This window comes from Symphalangus syndactylus, chromosome 9, assembly GCF_028878055.3.
Source record: "Symphalangus syndactylus isolate Jambi chromosome 9, NHGRI_mSymSyn1-v2.1_pri, whole genome shotgun sequence".
In the NCBI taxonomy this organism is placed as follows: domain Eukaryota; kingdom Metazoa; phylum Chordata; class Mammalia; order Primates; family Hylobatidae; genus Symphalangus; species Symphalangus syndactylus.
Genome location: NC_072431.2, coordinates 107,409,957 through 107,422,465, shown reverse-complemented (window position 1 = coordinate 107,422,465; position 12,509 = coordinate 107,409,957). Strand labels below are relative to the sequence as shown.

Genomic DNA, 12,509 nt, shown 5'->3' with positions numbered 1-12,509 from the left:
AAGTCACTGTACATGAGAATATGGATGGGTAAACCAAGGCACAAGCTGGAGAGCTCAAGACTCTGTGGATGTATGTGTGCGTGTGTGTGTGTGTGTAGGAAAGAAGGTAAAACACACAGGTAGGTAGACACAGTGTCCTGGGATAGGGTGAGGGGATATCAGGACAAGGTCATGAGTTGAGGCTTGTAACCTAGGGCAGCTTAGGGGTTCTTAGCTGATCTGGTTTCCCCTTGGGTTTTGTTTCGTTTTGTTTTGTGAGTGCATGTGTTTAGAAATGGAGCCTTGAGGCCGGGCGCAGTGGCTCATGCGTGTAATCCCAGCACTTTAGGAGGCTGAGGTGGGCAGATCACCTGAGGTCAGGAGTTCGAGACCAGCATGCCCAACATGGCAAAACCCCCTCTCTACTAAAAATACAAAAAATTAGCCAGGCATGGTGGCAGGTGCCTGTAATCCCAGCTACTCGGGAGCCCGAGACAGGAGAATTGCTTGAATCCAGGAGGCGGAGGTTGCAGTAAGCTGAGATCACACCACTGCACTTCAGCCTGGGCGATAAGAATGAAACTCTGTCAAAAAAAAAAAAAAAAAAAGAGAGAGAGAGAAAGAAAGAAAGAAAGTAAGAATGAAACTCTGTCAAAAAAAAAGAGAAAGAAAGAATGAAACACTGAAGAAAAAGAAAGAAAGAAAGAAAGAAAGAAAGAAAGAAAGAAAGAAAGAAAGAAAGAAAGAAAGAAAGAAAGAGGAAGGAAGGAAGGAAGGAAGGGAGGGAGGGAAGAAAGAAGTGGGGTCTTGCTATGTTGCCCAGGCTGGCCTTGAGCTCCTGGGCTCAAGCAGTCCTCCCCCTACAGCCTCCCGAGTAGCTGGGACTAGAGTGTGTTTTTTGCTTTTAAATAAGATCAGATTGGAAAGGATTCTTGGTGATTCTTTTCCTTACTTTTTGATTTGTTTTGTAATGGCCTTTTCTTTCCCCCCCCGCCCACCCTCATCTCATTTTACAAAGGGCAACATTGAGACCCAGAGAAGGGAAGAGAGTCATAAGGGAAGGGAATGTGGCTAAATCTCCATGGACCAAGCATGCAAGGGTTTGAGGGTGTCTGCAGCTTAGTCTGTGCCCGAGGCTGGGCTGTCAGGACCAGGACCTCATAAGGCACCTGCCCCCCGCCACTGGCCACCTGGGAGGCCCCTGAACCAGTTATTTTGGGAGTGCCATCTGAATAAGATACAGAAATGTGCCGTTGTGTTTACGAAGATCAGCAGTAGTTCCTTCTGAATCTTTTCGGGGTATTTTGTCTGGGTTTTTCTTAATTATCCAGATTAGCATTAGGTAAATTCCCACATGTAAAGGCGTCTCATCTTCTGAAACCAGTTGTCAATGTGGAAGTGGACGTGTGGCTGGCTTGCCCCCTAGACAACGAATAGGCAGAGGACACTGAGACCCGGCCAGCCCCATCCAGCCCCATCCAGCCCCACCCTTCAGCCTATGAAGTCATTTCTCACGGCATAAACAACGCAGGCTCTGCAAATGCAACTCTCTCCTTAGTGTTCAAGTACAGCATTTGTTTCCTTGATGAATCGGGACCCCAGTGATTATTTCTCTCCCCACTATGTGGCTGGTTCCGGATGCTGTTGGGGGGCACGCTTGGGGCCACTGCATGGGGCCTCCGAAGGAAGGCAGGAGAAAGGGATGTGCATGAATCAAGCCATGAGTCTGGGCACCACTGGCCCGTCCACCATCCGGGGAGGCTTTCCACATGGAGGATGCACCACCGAGGGCACAGCCGCCTCTCCCACCCAAGGCCTTCACTCTGTCCTGTCTTCCCCCGGTACCCCTTTCTCCCGTCTCTGCCCAGCCAAATCCTGTCATGGTCAGCGGCCGGCTGCAGCGCCACCTCAGTGAAGCCTTGGGGGAGACGATGCCGTCCCAGTGAGGGGTACAGTAAGGATGCCACAGTCACCCCACCCTCAGGACCACCTCATCCCGGCACTGGCACTGGCACTGTCCTCTGTGGCCCCCAGCACTTCACACATTTGTATGCTTTGTTTCAGAACAACAAACACTAAAGTTGCAGAACTTTATTTAAAAATGAAAATAAAACTGCATGATTTATATAGACACATATATAGATGTTTGGGAATGTATGTGTGTATACATATGTAGAGAGAGAGCATATAAATAAATTCATATATATATATATATATATATATATATATATATATATATATATATATATTTTGAGACAGAGTCTTTCTCTGTCACCCAGGCTGGAGTACAGTGGCACGATCTCAGCTCACTGCAACTTCTGTCTCCTTGGTTCAAGCGATTCTCGTGCCTCAGCCTCTTGAGTAGCTAGGATTACAGGTGTTGGCCACCACGCCTGGCTAATTTTTTGTATTTTTAGTAGAGGCGGGGTTTCACCATGTTGCCCAGGCTGGTCTCGAACTCCTGACCTCAAGCGATCTGCTTGCCTCAGCCTCCCAAAGTGCTGGGATTACAGGCATGAGCCACCACACTCAGCCTATATTTATATATTCTATATTATATAATATAAATATATAAATGTTTATATATTCTATATTACATAATATAAATTTATAAATGTTTATATAAAGAAATATGTCTTTGCATATTCATAGAAAGAAATCTGGAAGAATACACACCAAACTGTTCCTCTTGCTTATCTCTGGCAAGTTGGTTTTGCTTTCGTACGAAGCAGTGTTTGAATTTGTTACAGGAATGTATTAAGTTTTTAAGCTCTTAGCCAGTATTTCTGAAGAAGAAAAGTGTCCTGGATATGCATCTGTCTTCTCTCTTGCTGGACAGTGGGAACCTGCCTCTGTCCTCTAGGCTGGGGCACAGAGCAAAGTGGGCAGATGTTTGTGAGATGAATTACAGAGAGTGCAAGGATGAGCCCCAGCTGCCTCCAGTGAGGCCCGGGAGTGATGGCTTCTCACTGTGCCCTGCAGTGCCTGGACCGGCGCTTAGGGAGTGCTCCCTAAAGGTTTACTGAATGAAGAAGGAAGGAAGAAGGGAGGGAGGGAAGGAGGGCAGGGAGAGAAGGAAGGGAGGAAGGAAGGGAGGGAGGAAAGGAGGGAGAGAAGGAAAGGATAAAGGGAGGCAGGGAAGTGGGGAGGGAGGGAGAAAGAGAAGAAGGGAGGGAAGAAGGGGTATGAGTGATCATAAACCCTGAATTTGTGTGTCTGAATTAATGATTGTTTAATGTATAAATGTGGGAATCTAATGAAACACTGAAATAGAAGGTACCAACTGGATGGATGGTGGAAATATTTTATTACTAGGTGTACAACTGTTTTCATTATAAAGTAACAGAACTGTATTCCAAAAGTATGAAAAATAGGCTGGGCAAGGTGGCTCATGGCCATAATCCCAGCACTTTGGGAGGCCGAGGCACGTGGATGACCTAAGGTCAAGAATTCAAGACCAGCCTGGCCAACATGGTGAAACCCCGTTTCTACTAAAAATATGAAAAAAATTAGCTAGGTGTGGTGGCGGGTGCCTGTAGTCTCAGCCACTCCGGTGGCTGAGGCAGGAGAATCACTTGAACCCGGGAGGCAGAGGTTGCAGTGAGCTGAGATGGCGCCATTGCACTCCAGCCTGGGTGACAGAGCAAGACACTGTCTCAAATAAAAAAAAAAAAAAAAAAAAAAGAAAAACTTAATCGTTACGTCACCCTAACAAATCCCCTATTTGTATTTTCGTGCATTTCCTTCCGAGTATGTGAGTGTGAGCACATATATCTTCTCTATGTGTTCACGGGGGCTGCTCACAGCATTTTATATCAAGCTTCTGTTGTAACTTCCTGTCATATCCTAAGCCTTTCTTCATCCCTTTATAAAGTCCCCAATCTCTTATTTTATAAGTCAACTACATTAAGAGGACATATATAACTTATTTAACCAATTATCTCTTTTTATATTGAGGTAACCTCTCATTTTTTATTATTATAGCATTTATGATTTTTTAAACTACTAGCTTTTGCCTAATGCCTTCATAATTTTCCCTGGGGACCACTCAGAGATCCTTGGACACCTCAGGTTAGTGTCCCCAGAAGCAGCCTGAAAGTAGCTGGGCCACAAACTTTGTTACCATGAGTTAAGCAGCTTTTGCCCCGGAGAGTAAATCAGGGCCCTGCTTCCTTTATTGAGAAAGTCTTGCTATGGAAAAAGTCAGCAGGACTAAATAGCCTGCTGAGTGACAGTAATGTACATTCCAGTGCGAGCTTCTTATTCCTCTTCATGGACATCTAACCAAGTGTTTGCAGAGCAGCACAGGTCTGCAGGTGACATTTTGAGCAGCACTTGTCTACAGAGCTTCAGTAGGCACAATTGGCTTACTGTGGAAGGTTTACACCTGAGTGGATTCATGGTTGGAGTTTGGAAGAGAATAAAGTCCCTGCCATGAGCCTGGCACTGTGCCATGGCCTTCCCATGTAACAGTGCTCAAAGGGTGCCCCTCCCACCACTGGGGCCTGCTGTTCTCGAGTTCTTGAGCATTTGCCTCATGTCCTTCCCAGGTGCTCCGGCTCCTGTCTGGACTGCAGATCTCCCGTGCATTGCCGTGTGTGAGCACACACGGCCAGGGCTGCCCCTAGAAACAAGGAGAACCAGAGCCACTCAATTAGAGGGGCCACCATGATAACTGTACTGTTGGCATCTTTCATAGGCTCCTTAGGGTATTGCTAAAAAGAGTAATTTTGCAATTGAATTTCAATTATTCTCAGAAAACAGGAATAAGACCCCCACATGAAAGAAGGATTATAAGGATTTTTAAGCTGAAAGGTAATATGCTCAGGTCCGCATTTTAAAAGGAGAAAACTAACTACTCTATGGAGAATAGATCAGAGAGTTTGAGAGCAGAGGTGGGGACTCCAGTGGGGATGTCAGGACTGGAGGTCCCAGGAAGGTCAGTGGTGGCAGTAGTAGGTGTGAATTTTAGCCCCAATTCTTCCACCTCCCTGCATCCACGCTCTGGCTATATGAGACTTTGGGCTTGGTCTTGTGACTTACTTTGATCAATGGAATGGGGCAGACGAGTCTTGATACCAAGTCTGAGAGTTGATGGTAAGAGACCTCACATATTTCTACTTTTCCTCTCATGCATCTGCCATCACCATGAGAAGAACCCATCCAGCTTGCCCATGGACCCTAGAAGGATGAGGGACACGTACAGCAGAGATGCCCACCAGCTTGCCAACCCCTGAGTGAGCCCAGCCAAGGTCAGTAGAGCTGCAGGCCCTGAGAAGGAATGCCTGTTGTTGCAGACCACTGAGATTCTGGGGCTCTTTGTTACGCAGTATTGCTGCAGCAATGGGCAACTGATACAGTGGGTGTGGAAAGAAATTAACAAAGCCAAGAAATACTTAAGTAGGCAAATGGAGTTGGTGGCCAGTCGAGTGAGTGGGCAAGAGGGAGAGAGCCTCAGAGAACTTGGCTTGGCTCAGGTACCTGGATGGTTGAAGGACACAGTGCCTGTGGTAAAGGACACAGAGGGGGAGACGTGGCCGCCCACAGTAGACCTACATCAAGAGCACTCTCTCCTTCCCCCTACCCTTTCTTCTTGTTTCTGGAGGAGGCCAGGGCCTGTGTCTGACGAGATAAGCTCCACAGGGACGGAACCACCGTGTGGGATTATAGGCACCCCTGCCACAATCAGCCACCCCCACAGCCTCCGGCTCTGTCAGAGCTTCTCCTCCGGTACAGTCTCATTAGAACAACCCCTGATGTGGACAAGGGGGTGAGCCAGACTTCCTGGCCACAGGGGCCAACTCAAGAAAGGCCCCCAGATTTCCCAGGGCCTCCTGCAGAAAACACAGCCTGCATCTCGTTACTTTCATTTGCTTAAAATACCTGCCTTTGCAGCAGTGAAACCACCCAAAATACTCACTTCTTTATTTCCAGCTAGATAAGTTGAACTCAATTTGCATTGGATAATCATTTTCAATTAAGTGATAACAATCCTGTTTGGTGCAAAAATAATCTTGTCCAAAGGCCAAACAGTTTATCCCATCCAAGAAACAGGAGGCAGTGATAGGAGGAGGCCTATTAGCATGCTTGCCACGAGGATGCAGAGGCCAATCCTCACCCCTGGAGGATGCCTCAGCCAAGTCATCCATGGGGGACCTCTGACGCTGTGGGCCGGGTGGGACCATTGACCTGGTTTGCCCTTTGACAGCCCCAGGGCCATGCAGCCACTCTTTCTTCTTTCTGGACAAAGAAGGAGGCACCTCCTGACAGGTGCAAGGAAGTAGAAAAGGCAGATGGTCAGAGAAGGGCCCAAGACAGAGTCCAGGACCCGAGTTCTGGGCCAGCTGGGTGTCCCTGGACAAGTCATCGCCCTCTGGGCCTCAGTGTCCCCTCTGTGTAGGGAGCAGTGGGGTTAGATGGGGACAGTTCCAGCTCAGATGTGATTCTGTCCTGGTTATCCAGAGCTACCTAGGTCTGAAGCCAGGTTTTCTGTAGGGAAAAGCCCCACTTCCTGTGTGATGTGTGGTTGTCAGGGCAGGGATTCTCCTCCACCAGGAAGAGGGAGCAGGCGCTGAGTTCTGGAGCCTCACAGGGGCCCTGCCACTCTCCTGGTCTTATGGCAATGTCACATTCTCTGCAGGCAGCTGGAGTTCCTTACTTTCCTCCACAGCCTTCCCTACTGTTGCACATCTGGGCAAACCCCCTCCCCACCAATCGAGCCGCCGTGAACATCTTGTTCAAGGCTGCTGGTGTATTCAAGAGCAGACCCTGTCTCAAAAACACAAAAAAGAAAAATGAAAAACAACCTGCCTGCCAATCTTTCTATTGTTATTTACATTGAAAAACATGAGGATCGAGGTGGTCCAAACAAATAACTCTTGTGAATTTTTGCAGCCAATACTTCAAATATTTGATACTTGAGTACCCCATGCTGTGTGCTCTCTGTGTATTCACTGACATGCAGTCCTCCCACAGCAGGAGAACTAAAACTCTTGTCACTTATAGACAAGAAAACCGAGCCTCAGAGAGGCTAAGTAATTTGCTCAAGTCACACAGAATGGAATTCTGACTTTTTGTTGGTTTCAATTGACTTCCACACTGCACTTTTTTCCTGCCTCCCTCCCTCCCTACCTCTCTCCCTTCCTTCCCTCCTTCCCTCCTTCCTTCCTTCCTTCCTTCCTTCCTTCCTTCCTTCCTTCCTTCCTTCCTCCTTCCCTCCCTTCCTTCCTTTTTTTTGAGACAGGGTCCCACTATGTTGTCCAGGCTGGTCTTGACCTCCTGGTCTCAAGCGATCCTCACCGGGGCCTCCCACGGTGCTGGGATAACAGGTGTGGGCCACCATGCCCTGCTATTCTGCATTCTTTTCTCTACTCAGTGGTGGCAGCGGCCCTTATGCTTCTCTGGCACACGGTGTACCCGCAGCCAAGCCGAACTGAGAAGCTGGACAGGAGGAGGGAAAGAAGAAACCATCTGAGCTGCCGTATCTCTTAAGTACAGTTTTCTGTATTCAAATTAGGTGACACAATCTCCATGAATAACATTACAGTTCCCAAAGGATCACACCCAATTTAAATGTATAAGAGGCCATTAACGGGTGGGGCTAGCTATTAGAATTTAGCTCCAGTGTCATTGTGGTGTGGTTCTGCTATTAGGCAGGCGCAATGGGGATAATAGAAGCGCGAGATACACTCGCCCCTGGTCTCCAAGGCTCTGGGTCCTCAGACTGGCTGAGTACTGGGGATGGGGTCATCCAGGAAGCCCTGACTGGCCCTCTTGAGGGTTAGCAGAGCTTCTCTCTGTCCAAGACAGGTCAGGCCCTCTTCCCTGGCTCCAGCTCCACCGTCACTCAGAGGAGTGACCTAAACAAACGCTGCAGGTGAGGATCCCGGGCCACTGACATGGATGTTTATGGAAGAGGACTCTTGGCATCAGCACCTGGGCAAGGTGGGTAGAGGCAGGAGTGGGCAAATGGGAAAGTCTAGCTGCCATGTGGGCTGAGCAACAATGGGGCCAACCTCAGGTGACACCTGGAAGCCCAAATGTACTTTCAAAAGTTCTGAATGTGGGCCGGGTGTGGTGGCTGATGCCTGTAATAATCCCAATACTTTGGGAGGCCAAGGTAGGTGGATCACTTGAGGTCAGGAGTTTAAGACCAGCCTGGCCAACATGGTGAAACCCCGCCTCTACCAAAAAATACAAAAATTAGCCTGGCATGGTGGTGTGCGCCTGTAATCCCAGCTACTCAGGAGGCTGAGGTGGAAGAATCACTTGAACCCGGGAGGCAGAGGTTGTAGTGAGCCAAGATTGCACCACTACACTCCAGCCTAGGCGACAGGGCAAGGCCTTGTCTCAAAAAAAAAAAAAAGTTCTGAATGTGGAGTTTCATGCAGAGACGGCCAGGCCTTTGTACCTCCATGCAGATCAGTGGCTGGATGTGGGCTGCCCTGGGAAGGGTGTGACCTAGGGCTGGGTGATCTCTGCAGCTGAGGCTGTCCTGCAGGGCTGGTCACTTAAGGCCATATGCTGACCGCCTGCCCAGCTGCTGGGCAGCACGTCCTTCTTGGAAGGGGATCTGGGCAGGTGGCTATGACTGATGCCCACCAGGGCTGTGGCCTTGTCAGTCTGTGGGATAACACAGACCCTGCCTCAGTGGCTCCAGGGAAAAAAGAGACCATCTACATGAATTGTTTAGCTCAGGGCACACAAATAAGAGCTCAAAAAATGTCAACCACTCTTGTTATCCCCATCCTGACCCAAATCACAGGATGACCCTCTCCGCTCTTCTCCCTCATCCTCGCATCCCTCCCCAGCGTCCAGAAAGTGTCCAAGCCTCACTTCCACACCTCCACTAATGGACAGGTCACTACTTCCCAAGGCAGCCCAAGTCACTGTTGAACAGCTTTTTTTTTCCTGTGGTAAAATATACATAACCTACATTTTACCACTTTAATCATTTTTAAGTGTACAGTTCAGTGGCATTAAGCACATTCACATTGTTGTACAACTATCAGCACCATCCATTTCCAGAACTTTTTTCCCAAACTGATACTCTTTACCCATTAAACAATATTCCCTCATTCCTCCTCTCCCCTGAACCCCTGGCAACCACCACTCCCATTTCTGTCTATGAATTGGACTGCTGTAGGCATCTTATATGAGTGGAATCACACAGTATTTTTTTTCCTTGTGTCTGGCTTATTTCACTTAACATAATGTCCTCAAGGTTCATCCCTGTGACAGCATATGTCCGGATTCCCATTTTTCTTTAAGGCTGAATAATAGTCCATTGCTTGTACACACCACATTTTGCTTATCCATTTATCTGGCCGTGGATGGATAGTTGGGTGGGCTTCCACCTTGTGGCTATTGTGAGTGATGCTGCTGTGAACACTGGTGTACAAGTGCCCGTGTAAGACCTGCTTTCAGCAGGGCGTGGTGGCTCATGACTGTAATCCCATCACTCTGGGAGGCCGAGTCGGGCGGATCACTTGAGGTCGGGAGTTTGAGACCAGCCTGGCCAACATGATGAAACCCCATCTCTACTAAAAATACAAAAATTAGCTGGGTGTGGTAGCGGGCACCTGTAATCCTAGCTACTCAGGAGGCCGAGGCACGAAAATTGCTTGAATCCAGGAGGCGGAGGCTGCAGTGAGCCAAGATCATGCCACTGCATGCCAGCCTGGGTGACAGAGTGAGACTCTGTATTTAAAAAAAAAAAAAACCCTGCTTTTGTTTTTTTTGTTTTTGTTTTTGTTTTTTGGGATTTTTTGGGTTTTTTTGGGTTTTTTTTAATAGGGTCTTGCTCTGTCACCCAGGTTGGAGAAGGTGCGATCATAGCTCACTGCAGCCTCAATCTCTTGGGCTCAAGCAATCTTCCCACCTCAGCTTCCTGAATAGCTGGGACTACAGGTGGGCACCACCACACCCAGCTAATCTTTTTATTTCTTGTAGAGACAGGGTCTTGCTATGTTGCCCAGGCTTGTCTCGAACTCCTGGCTTTAAGTGATCCTCCTACCTCAGCCACTCAAAAATGCTGGGATTACAGGAATGAGCCACGCTGGCCACTGCTTTCAATTATTTTGGGTATGCAGAGGCGGAGCTACTGGACCATATGGCAGTTATACATTTAATTTTTTGAGGAACTGCCATCTGGTTTCCCACAGTGGCTGCACCATGTTTCTCGAGCAGCTCTGAGAGAAAACGTTCTCTTCCATCACGCTGCATTCCCGTGACTTCCTCACTGGCCCTTGGCTTTGCCCTGGGGACAGCCCTGCTGAGTCTTTTTTTTTTTTTTTTTTTTTTTTTTTTCTGAGACAAGGTCTGGCTCTGTTGCCCAGGCTAGGGTGCAGTGGTGCGATCACAGCTCACAGCAGCCTCGAACGCCTGGACTCAAGCAATCCTCCCACCTCAGCCTCCTGAGTAGCTGAGACCACAGTTGAGTGCCACCACAGCCAGCTATGGTTTCCCGTAGAGACGGGGCCTCACGATGTTGTCCACGCTGATCTTAAACTCCTGCACTCGGGCAATCTGCCCACCTTGCCTCCCCAAATGCTGGGATTACAGATGTGAGCCCCCGTGCCCAGCCTCTGTCGAGTCTTGATGCCAACTCAGGAGCTCCACTGAGCCCTCTGCTCTGGACATGTCGCCCATTCCAGTGCCCAGGGCCCAGGCTGCCCACTTCACAGAAGTGCAGTGGCATTTTCTCTTGAGGAACCCCACCAGGGGGAGCAGGAATGGAGTCTCAGAGTCAGGAGCAAGCTCACCTGGCACTTGGAAGGAAACCCAGGCCCCCCTGCCCACACTCCTCTCCAGCGGGGCCCTCCCCTGCCGCCTCCTCCCACTTCCCCCAGCCTTCCTGCCCCTCTCCTCTCCTCAGGGCATCACCCCACCAACAGGAGAAAGTAATCCGTGACCAGGAGTACTCTCCTAGGATACTCTGAAGGCACTTGACACGCTTGAAGAGGTGACACAGATTTAAAGTTGTCACTTTGCTCAGTCAGTTTACCAGATCAGACCAAAAGTTGCTTTGATATTCAAAAATCTTCAAAAGTATCTAACTTCAATTCTTTTTTTGTTTGTTTTTGAGACAGAGTCTCACTCTGGTGCCCAGGAGTGCAGTGGCGGGATCTCAGCTCACTGCAGCCTCTGCCTTTCTCCTGCCTCAGCCTCCAGAGTAGCTGGGATTACAGGTGCACACCACCACACCCAGCTAATTTTTGTATTTTTAGTAGAGACAGGGTTTCACTGTGTTGGCCAGGCTGGTCTCCAACTCCTGACCTCAATGATCCTCCTGCCTCAGCTTCCCAAAGTGCTGGGATTACAGGTGTGAGCCACCTCGCCCAGCCCTAAACTCAGTTCTTGAAGGGATTAAGACTGTGCCTCTTCACCATTTCTGAAGGTTCCTGATTTTACTGTCCTGAGACATTTCTACCTTTATTAAATCCTCCCCATGGGATGGTGGTGGTGGGAGGAGGGACACCACCAACAACAACAAAGAAAATAAGATAGACGGGTGTGGTGGCTCATGCCTGTAATCCCAGCGCTTTGGGAGGCCGAGGCGGGTGGATCATGAGGTCAGGAGTTCAAAACCAGCCTGGCCAACGTGGTGAGACTCCATCTCTACTAAAAATACAAAAATTAGCTGGGCATGGGGACGCATGCCTGTAGTCCCAGCTGCATGGGAGGCTGAGGCAGGAGAATCGCTTGAACCCCAGAGGCAGAGGTTGCAGTGAGCCGAGATCAGGCCATTGCACTCCAGCCTGAGGGACAGAGCGAAACTGCGACTCCAAAAAAGAAAGAAAATAAGACAAAATCACACTTTAGGGGAAAACAAGTGGTGACCGCTCTGCACAGCTCTTCAACTCCTAAGCGCCTCCCAAGGCAGCTGTGCCAGGTGCTGAGTCCACATATTTTCACCCTGTGCTTCTCACACTGGGACAGTGTACTTCCAGCAGCACCAGCAGCCACACAAAACCCACTCATGGGCTCTGCCCACAGCAGGCTGGGAGGCACCAGCTCTCCTGGCTGAGTGCAGGCTGGGCCCTGGGAGCAAGTGCCCCCTGGAACTTCTCACCCTAATGGCAGCATGCCTCACCCTAGCCGCAGCCCAGAGCCTCAACCTTGCTGGAAAGGCTTAGCATCCACTAGGAGGAGTATTAGACCCAACTCAGGAGAAGTAAGTTCTAGTTCTGGCTTTGCCACCAAATGTGGACTCTCATCCTCACTCTCCCCATTTAGAAACCCACAGGTTAGAAGTGATTATTTCCAAGGCCGGATGCAGAGGCTCACGCTTGTAATCCCAGCACTTTGGGAAGCTGAGGCGGGCAGATCACTTGAGGTCAGGAGTTTGAGACCAGCCTGGCCAACATGGTGAAACCCCATCTCTACTAAAAATACAAAAAGTAGCTGGGCGTGGTGGCAGGCACCTGCAGTCCCAGCTACTCGGGAGGCTGAGGCTAGAGGATCACTTAAGCCCAGGAAATTGAAGCTGCGATGAGCCATGATCATGCCACTGCACTCCAATCTGGGCG

General features: G+C 49.2%; 1 long non-coding RNA gene across 1 annotated transcript in view; it reads left to right on the top strand.

Moving 5' to 3' along the window:
- Positions 1–2,812: 2,812 nt before the first annotated feature.
- LOC129490158 (uncharacterized) overlaps positions 2,813–12,509 on the top strand; it is a 40,686-nt gene continuing 30,989 nt past the window's right edge. Inside the window, exons 1-3 of the long non-coding RNA XR_008660183.2 lie at positions 2,813–2,996; positions 5,136–5,231; positions 7,789–7,923. This is a non-coding gene — a long non-coding RNA (uncharacterized lncRNA). The remainder of the gene's footprint in view (positions 2,997–5,135; positions 5,232–7,788; positions 7,924–12,509) is intronic.